This window comes from Moschus berezovskii, chromosome 27 (assembly GCF_049115385.1).
Source record: "Moschus berezovskii isolate FMDL1 chromosome 27, NW_MosBer_1.0, whole genome shotgun sequence".
Lineage (NCBI taxonomy): Eukaryota > Metazoa > Chordata > Mammalia > Artiodactyla > Moschidae > Moschus > Moschus berezovskii.
The window spans coordinates 42,956,538-42,972,756 of record NC_142486.1 but is presented as its reverse complement, the minus strand read 5'-3'; the positions used below and the strand labels follow the sequence as shown (position 1 = coordinate 42,972,756).

The 16,219-nt window shown below is 46.9% G+C and overlaps 1 pseudogene across 1 annotated transcript in view; it reads left to right on the top strand.

Moving 5' to 3' along the window:
• The window catches only part of LOC129557782 (GATOR1 complex protein NPRL3-like), a 53,071-nt pseudogene that overhangs the window by 31,498 nt on the left and 5,354 nt on the right, over nucleotides 1–16,219 (top strand). Inside the window, exon 3 of the transcript XR_016036625.1 lies at nucleotides 13,619–13,833. The product of XR_016036625.1 is annotated as a GATOR1 complex protein NPRL3-like (transcript). The remainder of the gene's footprint in view (nucleotides 1–13,618; nucleotides 13,834–16,219) is intronic.

The following is a 16,219-nucleotide window of genomic DNA, read 5'->3' as shown; positions in this document are numbered from 1 at the left end:
GAATCCTAGCCACTAGATTAGTGGCCAGCGGCAAGGCCCTGGCTCGTCGCGTTGTAGAAACGAATTCCCACACAGAAAGTAGTGAAACAAAGTGTTCATTAGGAGGAAAAGGCATATGTGTGAATAGGCACACACAGGTGAGCTCAGAGAGAGGGAATCGAACACTCGTGGTAGAGTAAATGACTTCTATGGAGCATGTCTTCTGGGTTCCCTTTGATCAGTCATCTTGCTTTGTCTGGTTATGAGTCTGTATTTGGTTTAGTTCAGGATCCTGCTCTGTATGCACATACATCTCTTAGCCAAGATGGTTTCTAGCAAATAGGCTAGAATCACTTAGCATCACTCCCTTTTGACCTCCATGGAGTCTTTCTGCACATGTACAGTCTTGGAAGGTCTCCTTGACCTCGAGAATGAGAAATATGTGGTCTCTGTGTTTTATCTGGGCAGGCCTCAGCCTCTCCTATTCTATTTCATCTCAGAGTGTCTGTCCACAGGGGACAAACTCGAGCTGCTCAGCCTGGGGCCCATCTATCTCCTGCCTCAAAACTTTAACATTTTTGCCAATCCGAAGGGAGAAAAAATGGCATTTAATTTTAATAGGCATTTTCTTGATTACTAATGAGGTTTCTTTTTATGTATTTCTTCGACAGTTGCATTTCGTCTTCTGTAAATGCTCCCCTTTCACATTTTCTTGTTACTTGGTAGGAATTTTTTACTTCAGTCTACTAAACACCAGTCATTCACTCATGTTGATTGAAAGAAAATGCAGATCTTAAGAGCTGTGAGGGCTTCCCTGGTGGCTTGGTGGCAGGGAGTCTGCCTACCAATGCAGGAAACATAGATTCAATCCCTGATCTGGGAGGATCCCACATCCTGTGGAGCAGCTAAGCCTGTGCACCCCAACTACTGAGTCCACACTCTAGAGCCCAGGGGCTGCAACTACTGAGCCCCTATGCCCCAACTACTGAAGCCTGAGCACCCTAGAACCAGTGCTCCACAGCAAGAAGCCCCTGCAATGAGAAGCCTGGGCTCTACAAGTAGAGAGTAGCCAGCCCACACTCGCTGCAACTAGAGAGAAGCCCGTGTGTAGCAGCGGAGACCCAGCACAGTCAACAAACAAAAACAAAAACCGGTCAGCAACATCAAAAAACAAAAAGAGTTGTGAATTTAAGTTTTACTCAGGGACCTTACTGAGGACTCTAGCCTGGGAGACAGTCTCTAGGCAGCTCTGAGGTGCCAGCTCTGCAGAGATGGGGGAGAAGCCAGTATATGTATGATATTTGACCAGGGAGTGTATGTGTCATGCATACATCTCAATAAAAGATTACTGTAGTCACAAGGAACAGATATACCAAGTTAATGATTTTAATACTTTACTACTTAGGGGCAGATGCGAGATTCTGGATTCATTAAAATTCTTCCTGAGATAAATTCTTCCTTTGATTTGACTATCAAAGGGGCCTGTTTTCCCAAGGCTGAGTGTCCTGTCCTGTCTCTCATCTGAACTCCCCTCTGGGTGCTCTGCTGGTCAGCATCTGCAATGGCTGTGAAACTGGTTGGTGAGCCACATTCTTTGTTTTACACTAGTTATTTGTGTCTGTGTGTGTGCCGGTCTGTTTTCATCAAATCCTGAGTCCTGTGTCACTCTAATATCTGAAATGAGAGACTCCCTTATCTTGATTTGGCTCTTAAAGCCTACTAGTGTTTCCAAACAATCCATAATTCCCACTTTAAAGGTGAGAGAGTATACATGATTAACTCAGAGTCTGAGCTGGTGCAGACACGAGGAAACTTTGAAAGCTTGAGCAGACCGAGAAATAAACTAGACTGGGAATTCCCTGGTTGTCCAGTGGTTCGGACTCAGAACTTTCAATGTCATGACCCTGGTTGGGGAACTAAGGCCCCACAAACTGTGGGGTGTGGCCAAAAAAGAGAAATAGACCAAACTGCTGTGAACCACAGGGAAATTATCATCTCTGACCTTTCACTATTACCCAGACACTTCCACTTAGTTGTCTTGAGAGAAAAGTCTGTTTAATTATTCATCTCTTTTCCAAGTAATTGGTGACATGTTCTCCAGCTGGGAGATGGAATACACTGTATTGCTAAAATCGTCCATGACACATAAGACAGACGTTCCAGCCCTAAAGAAGAGTAAAAGATTCTCTCGTTGGGGGTCTGTCTTCCGAGGGTCTCCTTGTATGCTGACAGCAGCCTCTTGCTAAAATGCCGTGTGAACAGAAGGCTGGGGATACCAGTGTTGCCATTCATGGTCCATATCCATTTATCACTTTCAGAAATGATTTTTGTATCTTTTACTTCTACAGGTTCACAAAAAGAATTGAAAGTCCTTTATAGTTAGAGACAAGGTCAGGGCATGTCTGCAGGGTTTCCAGGGAGCAGGGCACTATCCCATGTCACGAAGAAGGGAAACAAAAATTGAACTTGAACTTCTTCAACTGGTGTAAGCGAGGACCTCCCTATACTGGATGTGAGACGTTGACTTGGAGTACTTGCTGATACTTTGGGATGTGTGCCGGCCTTTTAAGGGGTTCCGTTAGAGTCTGCATTTGCACCAGGCACAGTAATTAGCCATACATGTGACTTATCTCCTTCAAGTTTCATAGTAACCTGTGGCGGAAACAGTTATGTTTGTTGTTGTTCATTTGCTTGCTTGTGTCCAGCTCTTTGCGACCCCGTGGACGGCAGCACGCCAGGCCTCCCTGTCCTTCACCATCTCCCGGAGTCTGCTCAAACTCATGTTCATTGAGTCGGTGATGCCAGTCAACCATTTCATCCCCTGTCATCCCCTTTGCTTCCTGCCTTCAGTCTTTCCCAGCATCAGGGTCTTTTCCAGTGAGTTGGTTCTTTGCATCAGGTGGCCAAAGTATTGGAGCTTCAGCTACAGCATCAGTCCTTCCAATGACTATTCAGGACTGATATCCTTTAGGATTGACTGGTTTGATCTCCTTGCACCCCAAGGGACTCCCAAGAGTCTTCTCCAGCACCACAGTTCAGAAACATCAATTCTTTGGCACTCAGCTTTCTTTATGGTCCAGCTCTCACATCCATGCATGACTATTGGAAAAACTATAGCTTTGACTATACGGACCTTTGTTGGCAAAGTGATGTCTGATTTTTAATACACTGTCTAGATTTGTCATAGCTTTTCTTCCAAGGAGCCAGTGTCTTTTAATTTCATAGCTGTGGTCACTGTCTGTGGTGATTTTAGAGCTCAAGAAAATAAAGTTTGCCACTGTTTCCATTGTTTCCCCTTCTATTTGCCATGAAGTGATGGGACCGGATGCCATGATCTTAGTCTTTTCAATGTTGAGTTTTAAAGCCAACTTTTTCACTCTCCTCTTTCACCCTCATCAAAAGGCTCTTTAGTTCCTCTTTTCTTTCAGCCATTAGCGTGGTGGCATCTGCGTATCTGGGTTATTGATATTTCTCCCAGCAATCTTGATTTCAACTTGCGCTTCATCCAACCCGGCATTTCACGCAATGTACTCTGCATAAAAGTTAAATAAGCAGGGTGACAATATACAGACTTGACGTACTTACTCCTTTCCCAATTTCGAACCAGTCTGTTGTTCCACTGTCCCATTTTATGAATAATTTGAGGCTCAGTTACTTAACTTCCTCAAGGTCATATACAAATAAGTTACAGCCATGATTCCAATTCTAAAATGTGCGCTGTTTTTTTTTTTAATTTATTATTTTATTTTTTGGCTGCACTGGGTCTTCGTTGCTGTGAGTGAGCTTTCTCTAGCTGTGGTGAATGGGGGCTATTCTCTAGTTGCCATTTACAGGCTTCCCCTTGCAGTGACTTCTCTTGTTGCAGAGCATGGGCTCTAGGGCATGCGGGCTTCAGTAGTTTTGGCGCATGGGCTCAGTAGTTGTCCCTTGGTTGCTCCGAGGCATGCGGAATCTTCCTGGACTAGGGATCGAATCCTGTCTCCTCTGTTGTGAGGCGGATTCTTTACCTCTGGACCGCCAGGGAAGTCCCAAAATGTATGCTTTTAATCATGATACTAATATTACGATGTCAATTAATATAACCATTTCCTCTACATTTTTTCTTTAGTTCTGAAATGGGTAAGTGTTTTTCCAGGAAGATTTTCATAAGGTGTTGACATGAGTTGACATGGAGGGGACTGTGGCCAGCTTAGGAGGGGAGTACATTCATCTCACATGAACATTCACTGGGTTTTATTTTTAACTGGTTACAGATCTTGGACTAAAGTTTGAATGCAGCTTGTCTACCAAGCTCTTTATTCTAATTTTGGTTTGAGCTGCTCTGAATGAATCTCAGAAGCGGAAGGGAATTCATATTTTTGAGCTTGACTCTGAAGTAGGTATTCTCATCTCAAAAATGGAGAAGTAAAAGTGTGGTGACTTGCACAGGGTCATTATGATGAATTATATTATTGAATCAATTATTTGCTTTCTCTCTGTGAGAGGATTATATATTCTCACCCATTGCTTTGTGATAGCGTAGTATCTACCTACAGGAGGAATGAACTTTCCTGTTCTGTTGATGTGAGGTGTGGCCATGTGATACCCATTAGCCAGTGTAATTGAGCAGCCATGATATACTGTATATCTAAGTAGAAGCTTCCAGAGTCATTGCACGATTTGGCCCTTGCTCTTTTCCCCTGTGCCTTGGGACCAAGCGAGGACTGCTTCTTCAGCTTATATCCTGGCATATAAAAGACACATGGAGTTGGGGGGAAAGTGGGAGGGAGTTTCAAGAAGGAGGGTGTGTGTGTGTGTGTGTGTGTGTGTGTGTGTGTGTGTGTGTGTATGCACTTACAGCTGATTCATGTTGTTATACAGCAGAAACCAACATAACATTGTAAAGCATTTATCCTCCAATTAAAAATAGAAAAAAGACACATGAAACAAAGCCACAGAGCCACAGACAAGTGCAGTGGCATGTAGCATGACCAAGAACTACACTTTGTGTGTTGTAAACCCCCACTGGAATTTGAGGTTGCTTGTCATTGCAGTCTTGCCTAGCAAAAGCTGACTAATACAGTTGTGTAGCTAGTAACTTGGCTAAGCTGGAATTTGAGCCAGCTTGAATACCAAATTCTATCAATTCCATCAAAGTTCTTTTCCTTATTTCAGTTTTCCCTAGTATTCTGCTTTAACAGTATTTGCTGTGTGCACTGTGTCCTTTAAAAGATGTCTTTTTAATGGTCTGCTTTTTCATTTAACACATTCATTTCAAAGAAACTTTATCACCATATAAATGGAAAAACAATATCACCCATAAAGAATTAGTAACTATTAAAAATGAACATAATTAGCAATATTATGAAATTCTCGCAAGGTACTGCTGGCTGACAAAGATCTCAATTTGAAACATCCCTTCAACTTTGTTCCAAAAGGGAATTTAGCAGATATTAAAGTGGTGTTCAAAACATACAAGCACCAAACAGAGACTTTCTCTTTTGACAGAATCATGAGGATTGCAAATAATTTAAAAGGGAACAATTCCCAGTTATTGCAGTTTTGCTGTGATTGAATGCCGTGTCTGCGTTCCACCTAAAATTCTCTCACATATGGTGAGTGAGTGATGTGTGCCTCCTCACGTGGGGAGTTTCCCTCCCTTTTGTTTATATGTTCATGCTTGTAAACTTCTACAGCACAGACGTGCTAGGTTCATGTGACAGGTTCTCTCTAATGTGCTTTGTGTATTTACCCCATTATCAGGTGAGGAAACAGAGGTGGGAGAGGTTTAGCCACAGCCTAGCAAGAGGCATGCATGATCACTTGCTCAGTCATGTCCGACTCTTTGTGATTCTTTGGATTGTAGCAAGCCAGGCTCTTTTATCCATGGGATTTTCCAGGCAAGAAGTGGGTTGTTATTTCCTTTTCCAGAGGATCTTCCTGACCCGGGGATTGAACCCACATCTCCTGTGTCTCCTGCATTGGCAGGCGAATTCTTTACCACTGAGCCACCTAGGAAGCCCCTAGCAAGAGGCAGGGTTGGGATTTAAAGCCAGGTGTGTCTGGTTCTCACTGCTCACTGGGGAGTTTCAGTGAATGAAGCCACTGGGTGTTGCTGTTTCCTGATGTCAGAGCAGCTGCTGCTCCAGGGCATCAGCCTGGGGCCCTGGCAGGGTCTCCCTGTAGCAGTATTCACTGATCTGGACCCTGGCCAGGCTACCAAGCACGGCCACAGAGTAGGCTGTCGTGGATGGTTTCCGGCCGTTCCCATAGTCCCCTGTGCTTTTCTCTGTCCGGGCATCACCTTGGTGTTCAGTTCAGTTCAGTCACTCACTTGTGTCAGACTCTTTGCGACCCCCTGAACTGCAGCACTCCAGGCTTCCCTGTCCATCACCAACTCCTGGGGCCTACTCAAACTCATGTCCATTGAGTCGGTGATGCCATCCAACCATCTCATCCTCTGTCATCCGCTTCTCCTCCTGCCATACAACTTGGTGTATGAACTAGCTATTTCTTTATTACACACTTCCCCCAAACTGCATGGAAGTGGGCAGTTCTGCAGACTTTGGTTGGGCTCACTTGTGTGTCTGTGGTCAGCTGGCAGGTTACCTGGAGCCTGGAAGGCCTAGAATGGCTCCACTCATGTGTCTAGCATTGGGATGTGTGTTTATTAGAGCAGAAGAGAGACTGGATGCTGTGTGTCTCCCCATCCGCCAGGCTATTCAGGCTGGTTCATGGACGGTTGGGCAAGGTTCCAGGGTCCTAAGAGCACAAGCATGCAAGGACTCTTGAGAAACGCTTCGGAGTTGGCACACTGTCCCTTCTGCTGCTGCTGCTGCACAGAAACCAATCATGCGCCATTCTGGACTTGAGAAGTGGGGCATGGAGGAGAGGAGCCATCAAGCCACACTGCAGAGGTTGTGGACACAGGGAGGAACGCGGACCTGGCCGTCTTTGCAGCCACTGCATTTGCTCCTTCACTAGCCTCAGAGTCACGTGAGCTCAGGCTGTGGAGCGGGGTCGCCTCTCTCTCCACACACTCAGCCGCCCAAGGGGTAGAATGAATTGTGCACCAGCCACCGTGCCTCTTCTGGTCTTGAGTTCGCCATGCTTGTCCCACCTCGGAGCCTCTCTGACTCCTCTTCGGACTCGGGAGGCTTCTCCTCACCTCCATCTCAGCTCAGTCATCACTTCTCTGAGAAGCCTTCTCCTCCTGTGCTCCCTCAGTGTCCCTTTCAACACTGATCACACCACCCCCTGTTTTTCCTTCCGTGGCATCTATGGCTGTGTAGAATTGTGCAGGAAGGGGGACCCCTTCCAGCGCCCAAAAGGGGGCTCTTGTCTCACACTCGGGAGTGACTTGTCTGAGGAGACACACGTTCTTACAAAGCAAGAGACTTTATTGGGAAGGGGTGCCCAGGTGGAGACCTGCAGAGTAAGGGAACCCAGGAGAACTGTTGTGCCGCGTGGCTGGCAGTCTTGCCTTTTAGGGTGATGGAGTTAGTTTCTGGGTTGTCCCTGGCCAATCATTCTGACTCAGGGTCCTTCCTGGTGGCAGCAAGATGTTCCAGTGAGAGGATTCTGGGAGATTTGTAGGACATGTGGACTCATGTTTCCACTCTCCTTTTGACTTTTCCAGAATTCTTCCAGTCAGGGGGAGCTCGTTAGTTCTGCCTTCCTTGCCAGGACCTCCTGTTGTAAGATAACTCATGAAAGGGGTTACTGTCTTTCCTGGTCAGGGTGGGCTGTTTATTCTTTGGTTCCCCTAATAGAATCATTTATACATCTCTCTCTTCTAGAAAATAAGCTTTAGAAGATCCGGGCTCTAGCCTGTCTTGTTCTTTGTTAATTTTCCAGCTCCTAGAACAGAAGCTGGCACAAAACACAGATTGGTTCAGGCAATGCTATCTCAGTGCCCGGATGGCTTCCCCACAGCTCTGCTAGTGTCTGAAGGCCCTGTCCAGCAGCCACTCTGACTGCAGGAAGTCATCCTTTGCTGGTCAGCTTAGCAGGGAGGACTGGCAGGGTTCCTGTGACAGCACCTTTTCCCCAAGTCCATGTGGCCTCTGTGTGTCTCAGGCAGGGCTTTTTGGGTCACAAGTGATGGAAATTCACTCATGCAGCCTGAGGCCAAGAGGTAGAATAGTTCATAGTTAAATGCAAGGGGAGCTACACTGTTTGGATTGGATTCTGGTTCTGCCACTTCCTAGCTGGATGCTCCACAGAAACTCTGTACCTCAGTTTCCTCACCTACAAACAAGGGAGGGGGAAGAAGGGGAAACAGCTGCCTCAGGGTTTTCAGGAACAGTAAATGAATTCATATATGTAGAGTATTCAGTGCTGAGCCGATGGGAAGGATCTCTGAATTGAGCCACTGTTGCTGTAGTTACAATCAGCATTGGAGGCTCTCCTGTGTGGTCAAAGGGCAGGAGGTTCAGCCAGGCTTCAGGAGTGACTGGATGGAAGAAGTGGGAAACTGTGCTCTTGCAGTGTCTCTCTCTCTGGTCGCTGAGTTCTTTGTTCCCACATGTCTCCCTGTTCTTTCTCTGGCTTTCTTGGCCTGTGTTTATCCTGGGTCAGCCATGGTCTTTCTGACCATACTCAAACTATTTTCCACTTGGGACAGATAGCATCTCTTAGGTCTAGTTCTAAGTTTCTGGGATAATCCGATGGCCCATCTTTTGGTCAGGTGGCCTACACTCAGGCCATTTAGCTGTGTGTGTGTGTGTGTGTGTGTGTGTGTGTGTGTGTGTGTATGTGTGTAGGGGGTATGGATGTGGAAGATACTCTAGCTGGGATCCTGCCCCTGTAAGTTTCAGAGCAGTCTTCCAGGGATTGGCAGAGACCCAAAAGATGTCAGCAATGTATCTACTTTAAGGCTTCTCTTCTGCCTGCTTGTTGAGGCTCTTGAACATACAGTTCCACTCAGTCTTATCAAAATTATTATTTTTAAATATTCCCCAGCACTCTTAGCTCTAATTATGCTAGACTCTTCTTGCCTTCTTCCTCTGTGAATCATTGGTCATTTCCCAATCTTATATTTGGCTGTCATGAATATGGAAACATCACAGAGTCTCTTAATTTCAAGGTTGGGTGGGGAAACTGCTCTTCTAAGCCTCTAACAAATAGACACCCACACCCACATATTCGTGTACTTACTAAAATAGTATTAGGCTAAACATTCATTTCCACAAGTTTCTGACTTCATCAAATTTTTTTCTCTTTCCATGTCAGCATATAGGTATTGAAAGGAATGGGCAGTCTATGTGTGAATTTCATTGTATGTGTGAACTAAGAGTTTTTGAACCTATCCTTAAATTTCCAGCTTGTCCGTGTACTTTATAAATCATGGATTCTGAAATCCTGTGTAATACTTGAGCAAGAGTCTGTCTATCCCTGAACAGAGATGAACCATGACATCTCACCAAGCTCCGGGAGTTGGTGAAGGACAGGGAAGCCTGGCGTGCTGCAGTCCATGGGGTTGCAAAGAGTCAGACACGACTGAGCAACTCAACTGAACTGATGACGTCATGTTATAGATTCAGTTCAGTTCAGTCGCTCGGTCGTGTCCAACTCTCCGCGACCCCATGAATCACAGCACGCCAGGCCTCCCTGTCCATCACCAACTCCCGGAGTTGGGATTCACAAATTCAAATTCCTGTGGGAGCTTGGGCAGATAACTTAATTGCAGGAAACGTCCTAGATTTAAGAAATACCTGCATATTAAACCATAAAAATTGTCTTCACTTATCCAAAGAGGTATATAATTTTTTGTAACATGCACTTTTTTTTGAGTGCAAGCTTTATTTTTGCTCTTTTTTTTTTTTTTTTATAAGATGTGGGTACAGAAGAGTGATTTGCCAGAGCAGTGTTCTTCACACTTAAATGCGTGCACAGCAGGTCTTGCTCTTCTCGACGCTGGAGTTATCTGCAGCGTGCAGCAGCATTTGTGAGTAGAACAGGACACATGGCACAGTAACAAGGAAATCCCTGGAGCCGTGGGGAAATGCTCTCAGCTCAGGACACATCACCTGCAGACTGATGTGAGCCCAAGGACAGAGCACAAGTTCTCCGGCCACAGAGGTCGATCTCAAACACAGTCCTTTCTATCCCTTCCTCCTCTGTGATGATGCAAGGTGTTTTTCTCCACGGAAAGCGTGTCCTGAATTTCTCTTTCTAGTAGGACATCACTGAGGCTGCTTATACACTGGGAAGCAAGAAATAGGGCTGTACTAGCCTTTCAGTTCATTCTGGCTTTCTTCTCTTTTCCTTTCCAGTTCTTTTCGGTCATAATTCAACCTTCACAGGCACATAATTCCACACTGGAAACTGTTTCTGTTTCCAAGAGAAAGAGAATAAAGTTAGAGCTGGCCACAGGCAGACATCTCTCCGCCAACCAGTAAGAGCTACTCGCACTGACTGACCCGTGAAGACCCTCAGCCGTGCTCAGTTGCCCGCGAAGGGCTTTCCTGGTCCAATGGCCCAGCGTCCGCGCGTGCACAAGGAACTCCGTGAAGTGGCTACGGTACCGCGGGAGCCCCAGGTTGGGCAGCCACTCGTTGCCAATCCACTCGTGGTTCATGTCCCCAGACGTGAGGGTCTGCTTTTAATAACTAAGGATGATTAATTCAGGAAAAAATAAAAAAACCCATGGAAGCAGTCACAAGGGCTATTTATCATCTTGAAAATGGATTTTTAAACAATTACATATTCTCAAAGGCTAAGCTAAAGACAACATTATTGCTCATAACCTCAAAATAATTTGATCTTTTATTTGCTACCTTTTAAATTCGCTGGCAAAATTTTATGCAAAGAAATTATACCATTAAAAGTCTATGACTCATCTGTGGTAATAAAATTAACCTATCTACCAAACCAGAAGTGCAGTTGTGTGGTAGTTTGGGCATTCTTTGGCATTGCCTTTCTTTGGGATTGGAATGAAGACTGACGTTTTCCAGTCCTGTGGCCACTGCTGAGTTTTCCAAATTTGCTGGCACATTGAGTGCAGCACTTTCACAGCATCATCTTTCAGGATCTGAAATAGCTCAACTGGAATTCCATCACCTCCACTAGCTTTGTTCGTAGTGATGCTTTCTAAGGCCCACTTGACCACGTTCCAAGATGTCTGGCTCTAGGTCAGTGATCACACCATCGTGATTATCTGGGTTGTGAAGATCTTCTTTGCACAGTTCTTCTGTGTATTCTTGCCACCTCTTCTTAATATCTTCTGCTTCTGTTAGGTCCATACCATTTCTGTCCTTTATCGAGCCCATCTTTGCATGAAATATTCCCTTTGTATCTCTAATTTTCCTGAAGAGATCTCTTGTCTTTCCTATTCTGTTGTTTTCCTCTATTTCTTTGCATTGATCGCTGAGGAAGCCTTTCTCATCTCTCCTTGCTATTCTTTGGAACTCTGCATTCAGATGCTTATATCTTTCCTTTTCTCCTTTGCTTTTCGCTTCTCTTCTTTTCACAGCTATTTGTAAGGCCTCCCCAGACAGCCATTTTGCTTTTTTGCATTTCTTTTCCATGGGGATGGTCTTGGTCCCTGTCTCCTGCACAATGTCACGAACCTCCGTCCATAGTTCATCAGGCACTCTGTCTATCAGATCTAGTCCCTTAAATCTATTTCTCACTTCCACTGTATAATCATAAGGGATTTGATTTAGGTCATACCTGAATGGGGTCGCGGAGAGTCGGACACGACTGAGCGACTGAACTGAACTGAACTGAATGGTCTAGTGGTTTCCCCTACTTTCTTCAATTTCAGTCTGAATTTGGCAATAAGGAGTTCATGATCTGAGCCACAGTCAGCTCCTGGTCTTGTTTTTCTAACTGTATACAGCTTCTCCATCTTTGGCTGCAAAGAATATAATCAGTCTGATTTCGGTGTTGACCATCTGGTGATGTCCATGTGTAGAGTCTTCTCTTGTGTTGTTGGAAAAGGGTGTTTGCTATGACCAGTGCATTCTCTTGACAAAACTCTATTAGCCTTTGCCCTGCTTCATTCCGTGCTCCAAGGCCAAATTTGCCTGTTACTCCAGGTGTTTCTTGACTTCCTACTTTTGCATTCCAGTCCCTTATAATGAAAAGGACATCTTTTTTGGGTGTTTGTTCTAAAAGGTCTTGTAGGTCTTCATAGAACCGTTCAACTTCGGCTTCTTCAGCATTACTCGTTGGGGTGTAGGCTTGGATTACTGTAATATTGAATGGTTTGCCTTGGAAACGAAGAGAGATCATTCTGTCGTTTTTGAGATTGCATCCAAGTACTGCATTTCGGACTCTTTTGTTGACCATGATGGCTACTCCTTTTCTTCCAAGGGATTCCTGCCCACAGTAGTAGATATAATGGTCATCTGAGTTAAATTCACCCGTTCCAGTCCATTTTAGTTCACTGATTCCTAGAATGTCTACGTTCACTCTTGCCATCTCCTGTTTGACCACTTCCAATTTGCCTTGATTCATGGACCTAACATTTCAGGTTCCTATGCAATATTGCTCTTTGCAGCACCGGACCTTGCTTCTATCACCAGTCCCATCCACAACTGGGTATTGGTTTTGCTTTGGCTCCACCCCTTCATTCTTCCTGGAGTTATTCCTCCACTGATCTCCAGTAGCATACTGGGCACCTACCGACCTGGGGAGTTCCTCACTCAGTATCCTATCATTTTGCCTTCTCATCATGTTCATGGGGCTCTCAAGGCAAGTATAGTGAAGTGGTTTGCCATTCCCTTCTCCAGTGGACCACATTCTGTCAGAACCACACAATTGCACTCATCTCACTTGCTAGTAAAGTTATGCTCAAAATTCTCCAAGCCAGGCTTCAGCAATACGTGAACCGTGAACTTCCAAACGTTCAAGCTGGTTTTAGAAAAGTCAGAGGAACCAGAGATCAAATTGCCAACATCTGCTGGATCATGGAAAAAGCAAGAGAGTTCCAGAAAAACATCTATTTCTGCTTCATTGACTATGCCAAAGCCTTTGACTGTGTGGATCACAATAAACTGTGGAAAATTCTGAAAGAGATGGGAATCCCAGACCACCTGACCTGCCTCTTGAGAAAGCTGTGTGCAGGTCAGGAAGCAACAGTTACAACTGGACATGGAACCACAGACTGGTTCCAAACAGGAAAAGGAGTACGTCAAGGCTATATATTGTCACCCTGCTTATTTATTGTTCTATTCGTTTGTTTGTTGTGTTTTTCTAGATTCTACATATAAGGATATAATACTGTGTTTATTTTTCTCTGACTTACTTCACTTAGCATGTTCTGTTGCTGTGAAAGTCACTCAGTCCTGTCCTACTCTTTGCAACCCCATGGATACAGTCCGTGGAATCCTCCAGGCCAGAATACTGAAATGGGTAGCCTTTCCCTTCTACAGGGGATCTTCCCAACCGAGGGATCGAACCCAGGTCTCCCGCATTGCAGATGGATTCTTTACTATCTGAGCCACAGGGAAGCCCAGTTTGGGACTGTTCCTTGGGAAGGGTTGACTCATTTTTCAGTCAGCCAGTGTTTGTGAGCAGTCCCAGAGGTGGGATGGAGCCGGGTCGTCGGGGTTCCCACACTTCTTTCTGCTGCAGCAGTGGTCCTCGCAGGTTTTAAGGCCTCAGGGTGCAACCCCGTCTTCCAGTTCCTCCCACAGCCTCTCCTTTTCAGGTGCCCAGACCGAGAGCCCAAGGCTGCTCGTCCCGCTGACCATGTCTCTGCCCCACAGCCCGTACCACGCCCTGCTGCTGCTCAGCGATGAGAAGTCCCTGCTGGGTGAGCTCCCGCTTGACTGCTCTCCGGCCCTGGTGCGCGTGATCAAGACCACGTCCGCTGTGAAGAACCTGCAGCAGCTGGCCCAGGACGCAGACCTGGCCTTGCTGCAGGTACCTCTGGGGGCCTGGGGAGATACCCTAGGTGGGCAGGATGGGCAGTCGGGGGTGGGGCTGGACGTGTCACAGGAGGCACCTCAAGCTGCCTCCCAAGGGCCGTAGTCCAGTCGAGGGCCGCTGCATGGCCTGCCATAGTGATGGATCTGGAGTCAGACCGGCCTCTGGGCTGGGGACCTGAGTTCCTCCCGCGTGTCTGTGTCATGGTGGGGGTGCTGGTCTGTGGCAGAGAGGAGTGAGGCCTTCATGGTGCCAGGTGACCAGACTCAGTCCCTGTGGGAGCTGTGCAGAGCAGGACCACACCCCATGGCACGTGGTCCTGTGTTCTGTACGAGGTGCCATCTCCCTACTGAGTCACGTGCTTGGGGGCTGCCCTTTCTGATCAGATGGCGGCCCCTCCTGTTTGGCTGTAGATGTGGTGGAACAGTGGGCAGGGCTGAGGGTGAGGAAAAGCACAGGAAGAAGTTGGAGGCTGGGGCAGGGGGGCCTCAAGCGACAGCCTGAGGGGGGACCCTGGGTCTGGAATGGGGCAGCACATGGCCGCCAGGGGGCAGCAGAGCCCGGGCCAGGGCCCACAGCTCCTGCAGAAGCTGGGACAGAGCTTTCTCAGGGCCCCTTGAGGCGCCCCCAGGGGGCCCGCAGCCTTTGCTCTAAGTCAGGACCAACTGTTTGCGACCCCGCGGATGGCACCACGCCTCTGTCCTCCGCTGTCTCCCAGAGTTTGCTCAGATTTGTGGCCATCAAGTCAATGATGCCATCCAACCGTCTCATCCTCTGTCATCCCCTTCTCCTTTTGCCTTCAGTTTTTCCAAGCATCAGCGTCTTTTCCAATGAGTTGGCTCTTCGCATTAGTTGGCCAAAGTATTGGAGCTTCAGCATCAGTCCTTCCAATGAACATTCAGGGTTGATCTCCTTTAGGATTGACTGGTTGGATCTCCTTGCAGTTTAAGGGACTCTGGAGAGTCTTCTCCAGCACCACAGTTCAAAAGCATCAGTTCTTTGGTGCTCAGCCTTTATGGCCCAACTCTCACATCTGCATATGACCACTGGAAAAACCATAACTTTGACTATATGGACCTTTGTTGGCAAAGTGATGCCTCTGCTTTTTAATACGCTGTCTAGGTGTGTCATAGCTTTCCTTCCAAGGAGCAAGCGTCTTTTAATTTCTGGCTGCAGTCATCGTCCAGAGTGATTTTCTAGCCTGGGAAAATCTGTACTTTTCCCACATTTTCCCCATCTGTTTGCTATGAAGTGATAGGACTGGATGCCATGATCTTAGTTTTTTTTAATGTTGAGTTTTAAGCCAGCTTTTTCCACTTTCCTCTTTTATCCTTATCAAGGGGCTCTTTAGTTCCTCTTGGCTTTATTAGGGTGGTATTATCTGCATAGCTCAGGTTATTGATTTTTCTCCCACAATCTTGATTCCATCTTGTCCTTCATCCAGCCTGGCATTTTGCATGATGTACTCTAGACATAAATAAATAAGCAGGGTGACAATATACAGCCTTGACCTATTCCTTTCCCAATTTTGAACCAGTCCCTTGTTCCATATCTGACTCTAACTGTTGCTTCTTGACCTACATACAGTTTTCTCAGGAGACAGATAAGGTGGTCTGGTATTCCCATCTCTTTAAGAATTTTCCATGGAGATGGGTACGTTAGCACTGTAGGGGAGCTTGTTCACCAGGCCCGAATCTCAGGCCATTTTCCCCTCAAAGCAGCCTTTTGGGGTTCTGTTGTCTAGAATCCTCCCCCATCTTACCCCATGACTTTTGTCCACCCCGTGTGTGTGTGCTCATTGGCCTGTGCCTGGTGTCTCCGGTGGGGTCCTGGACTGCCTTCCTAGCACCCAGGAGACACAAACTTCGGAGGCGCTGGCCGCGGTGTGTGCACCGCGCGTGGCGTCCTGCCCGGTGCTGCTGAGGGCAGATGCCCGTGCGTGTGTGGCTCTGAGGGGCCATCTCTGCCCCCGTGGCTGCCCGACAGGGGCCTGTGTGGACACGCCTCCCTCTTGCCGCAGCTGCCCCGCACAGAGTTCTGATGGTGTCGCCTCTGTCTCTCCCTGGCCGTGGCCTTGCCATGGGGCCCCTTGCCGTCTGCTTCCTCGTCCTTCTACACTGAACCCGGTGTAGATCGGGGTTTGCTGCTAGTGTGGTCGCGCAGGGCCCGGCCCTGGGGTGGACCTTGCCGGCCGCTGGCACTGCTGCTTCCTTCAGCAAGCAGCCCAGCGGAGGCCCCACAGGGAGGCTCGCGAGCTTGGCTGGAGCCCCTGCATGGATGTCAGGGAATGTCAGCCTCAGGTGTGAGTGTCATCAGGTGATTTGAAGGTTTTTGTCATGCTGAAAGTAATATAATTCTTATAAAAGTTCAAATATTACACAAA